The following is a 5,200-nucleotide window of genomic DNA, read 5'->3' on the forward strand; positions in this document are numbered from 1 at the left end:
ATGCAAGAGCACCAAGCAGGTTGTAGTGGCTGCTGCTGCTGCTGCTGCTGCTGCTGCTTTTTCTATGGCTATGGCTATGGCTGCTGCTATGGATTGCTGGTTGGAGACACCCTAACTATGGAGACTGGCTTGCCCCAAGGAGCCTGACACCCATAATCAGCAGGAAGTATTCTGAAGAGGTCTATGCCCCCTTTCCCTTCTAACCTTCTTTCTCTCCTACCTAGTGTTGGGGGTTTGGAAGAAATTAGGGTGGAAAAGAGTAGTAGGTAAAAGAACCCAATAAAGTAGCAAAATATATGCGCTACACAAATATTTTGTTCTTTGCCAAGTTTTAAACACACACACACACACACACACACACACACAAATCCCTTTAAACTACATTTCTGCAGGTAAATACACATGAAGATCTAAGTGCCTTTCAGATTCATACATTCAAATATTTCAACTTTCATTTCTTGTATTCAAAAGTTATTTAAGAACATAGAATTGTTTTTAGTTATTTTACATATATGTATGTATGTGTCTGTCTGTCTTCATCATCATAATTCATGTGATGTTTTTCTCAGATTGTCACTTGTTTATTTTTGAAGCCCATTATGGAGCCAGTTTATGGCCTATATTATTTGTATATAGAAACATTAAGGAAAATTTAGTGTTTTATCATATAATGAATTTTGGCAACAATCTCATTACATTTTCTACTTTTTACATTTTTATTAAATCTGTTTTTGATAGTATCCCACATGTATATACTGCATTACTATTAATCACACTTTCCCACTCTTTTTTAATATTCCTCCTAGCCGTGTCAATCCTCTCTCTAACTCTACAAATTCCTTGCCCATATTAATAGTTTTTTGTTGGTTGTTTGGTTTCGATGTCTACCAAGTTTAGCCAGGGCTATCTGTATGAGTGTTTGAGACTGTCCAGTAGAGCCTGATGAACTCCCCGGTGAACACACAACTGAAGACAATTTTGTACACATGTGTAGTTTGGGTAAAAAGCTTTATTGTATAATTAATTCTCTATTATCTAACTCTGTGTCTAATACTAATAATGGTCTTCATCTATGTGACTCAGGTTTAGAAACAATTTTGCTTTATTTGGTAAGTGTCTAGAACCCACAATCCAGTTCTCTTGCTACTGCACTATACCTCAAATGTTATCTAGGTCTAGCCATTTGAGGTACAACGCAAGCATATCTTTGTTTCAGACACTGAAAATTAGAAAGAGCATGTCCAATACAAATGCTTTTATTACATTAATGCAGACATACTTTGTACATATCATTATTACTTATACTATGTTCATTTGATCACATACACTTTAATGAACGTATATTAAATTATACTATTCAAATATTGTATTTCTTTTACTAGATTTTCCTCTTAATGTTTTCATTCTTGGGGAAGAATTGGTAAATTGCTAGTAATATGTACATATTTTCTTGAATGTCTGAAGTTTTTTTTTGCATATTCCAGAGTACAACAATCAGCTTAATAAATGTTAAAGCTCACTGTAATTGAGGTATTTCAAGTATAGTTAGTGAATTTGGCCTTGACATACATTCTGTCTGTGGGATGGTAATATTGTCTGTGTTTAATTTTATTTTGACACTGTGGCTAATTTTTTTTTTGAGATGGGGTCTCACTCTGAACACAAGCCTGCCTGGAACTCACCTGAATTCAGGACAGTCTGCTGTTCTCAGCCTCCTGGGTTCTGAAATTGCAAATTTGGCTTCATGAATGTTTTCCATTTATCTATTTTCCTGGTTTTGTGACCAATTTGTTTTAGCAAGGCCATGCATTATTATGGTTAAAGTCTCAAATATCTCCCAAAGGCTCACATAGTGAAAGCTTGTTGCCAGCATTTGGCACTGTTGGGAGATAATGGAAACTTTAGGAGGTGAAGCTAAGTGTAATGGAATTCAATTGTTAGAGATGTACACTTGAGGGCATCAGTGGGACCACTGACAAATTTCCTCTTAGCCATTCATTCTGCTTGTTTTAAATCTCAGTATTTTTAATTTGCAATATGACCTGGACAATTCTGTCCCACAATGAGATGAGCAAGTTATTCTTTCACATGCTTCTTACCATGATATCCTGCCTCACCACAGATCTAAAAGCAATGGAGTCAGCAAACTAAAATTTCTGAAACATGACACAAAATACATCTGTCTTTGAAATTGCTTATCTTAGTTATTATTGGGAATGACAAAATTACACACCATGAAAATGAATACAGATATATTTATTTTTTAAATGAATCTGATAGTTTCCTTTAATGATATCCATTTAATTACTCTATATTTAAATTACATATTATTGACTTAAATTTTGTATGAATTTACTGAACTATGATTATCTTATAATACAAGTAACACTAAATTTATCAATTTGAAGTATACAATTCTATTTTTATGATACTCATAAATTTGTGCTATTATCAGTCTAGTAACTTTAGAACATTGTTATCATCCTTTAAAAAATACCTGTACACTTTAGTTATTATCCACTGGCCTATCAAATTCCTGTTAGATTTAGATGATACATGTTAATGTACATTTTTCTCTGTTGATTTGACTACTCTGGAAATTTTATGTAAGTGGAATAGTCATATATGATCTCCAGAGATAGTGTTTTTAAGGTTCACTTCTGCTCTGGACCATATTAGTCTGACGTCCCTATTTCTACCTAACTATCCACTTGTATCATACTCTCCTATTTGTCAGGATATCCTTTGGATTTCTGGTAACTTAATTATACTGGTAGACAGAATCATTGATCTTTCTAATACTTATATATTTTACTTGAGTGTTTGTGGGGAATACATATGGGTATGTGGTTTATGAATGCCTGTGTGTGCAGAGAAGCCAGAAAAGGGCATCGAGTGTCTTCCTGTATTCCACTCCATTTATTTCCTTTGAGCCAGGGTCTCTTGTTGAACTTAGAGCCCAAGGCTTTCTGGTAGGCTAGCAGCCATCATGTTCCAGTAATCTTACTGTCTTTATGTCAGACTCCACCTGGGTGCTGGGCTTGCAGATGTGTATAGGATCATGACCAGTTTGTATATGGATGCTAAGTCTAGTCCACAAAGATTCTTAGTGAGTCTCTAGCTCCATAAAACATCATCTGTATATAGTTTATTTTCATTTCCCTTATTTACCACATTCAAGTCTTCAGATTTGTTCCTGAGCATCAAGGTTAGCATTTGCTCTTCTTTTAACCCAGTATAGTCCTAATTTCATTGACTTCCTTTATGCCATTATAAGAAAATACTTCTCTATGTTATATATCCAACAATATAATTAGATGCATATTGCTTTATGCAATTATTTTCTAATTATTAAAAGATCACATAACTTGGAGTGAATTCACTAATATAAGCATTTATATTTACTTAATTCTCTTGTTTTTTTAGTCTAAATTGTTTCATGGATTTGCATTATTTGAAATTACTTGCTCCCATTCTTAGAACTTCCTCTAATAGTTTTCATAGGGTTACTACTAATAAAGTCAGTCCATTTGCACACAGGAACAATTCTATTAATATTTTCACTTGATTTTTGACAGACTCCTTTCACAAATATGCAATTCTTAGTTGATCATTTTATTGAAGTATTTATAATACACTGCATGACTGCCATCAGACTTATTTTTGTAGAATAGAAGTTATTAAAGTTTGTAGCTTTCTCTTGTAAATGAGTCATCTTCCCCTAGCTTCAAGATTTTCTCATTTTGCTTATCAGAATTTTTACTATGCTTTGTCTATTGAAAATTTCATTGCAATCATCTAATTTGGAGTTCATGAAGTTTCTTAAGTGCTTAAATCAAAGTTGTCATCTAATATGGAATGTTTATAGCTATTAACTATCAGAATAATTTCTTCTTCATCATCTCTCTTCTTTATAACTGCTATTCTAATTATGTATATACCAGTGTGCCTTATCATATGTAAAAATTCTCCAAGGATCTATTCAATTTTAAAATTATTTTTTGTTTCTCAGACAGCATAAAATCCATTGGTTTCCTATTAGTTTACTAATGCATCTATTATTTTTATTAATTTGTGAGTATTTCATACAATATATTTTAATCATATTCATCCACTCCTGACCTCCTCTTAAATCCACCCCCAACCTCCTACCCATACATCTTTGTGTCCCCATTTTTTAAAATTCCCATCAAGTCTACTTTGTGCCACATATATGCTCTTGGGTGTGTGAGCATACAGTGGAACATGGTCAGGTACTAGTGGCCATACTTGTAAAGAAAACAGATTCTCCCTACCCCAGAAGCTATAGCTACTGATACATTTTTCTATCATCTGTAGTCTGTGTTGGGCACCTCTAGTACAATTCTTATTTTGCTTTGTTTTTCAACTTTAGAATTTCTATTTGGTCCATCATGTTGGAATTTTTATATTTTATTAAAAATCTGGCAACAGGTAACCTTAGGAGGTAGAAGTTGGGGGAATACTCTAGGAAATACCAGAGATCTGGGAGGTGAGAGACCTTAGATGAAATGCCCAACAGTAGGGAGAGGGAACTTGTAGAGCCCACCTCCAGCAGGAAGACAGGGCATCAAGTGAGGGATGGGGTTTCCATCCCACAGTCAAACCTCTGACCCATAATTGTTCCTGTCTAAAAGAACTGCAGGGATGGAAATGGAGAAAAGACTGAGGGGAAGGAGGTCCAGTGACAGCCCAACTTGTGATCCATCTCAAGGGAGGCCCCAAGACCTGACACTGTTACTGATGATATGGTATGCTTGTAGACAGGAAACTAGCATTACTGCCCTCTGTGTGGCCCAACAAGCAGCTGAAAGAGTCAGATGCAGATACTTACACCCAACCAATGGACAGAAACTGCTGACCCCTGTGATTGAATTAGGGAAATGCTGGAAGAAGCTGAGGAGGAGGGCGACCCTGTAGGAGGATCAGCAGTCTCAACTAACCCAGATCCCCGAGATCTCTCAGACACTGGACCACCAACCAGGCAGCATACACCAGCTGATATGAGGCCCACAATATACACCAGAGGACTACCTGGTCTGGACTCAGTAAGAGAAGATATATCTAACCCTAAAGAGACTTGAGGCCTAAGAGAGGTGGGAAGTCTGGTTGGGTGGATGTGAGTAGGACATCCTCTTGAAGATAGGGGAGGAGATATAGGATGAACAGTCAGAGGGCAGAC

Source organism: Arvicanthis niloticus, chromosome X (assembly GCF_011762505.2).
Source record: "Arvicanthis niloticus isolate mArvNil1 chromosome X, mArvNil1.pat.X, whole genome shotgun sequence".
Classification (NCBI taxonomy): domain Eukaryota; kingdom Metazoa; phylum Chordata; class Mammalia; order Rodentia; family Muridae; genus Arvicanthis; species Arvicanthis niloticus.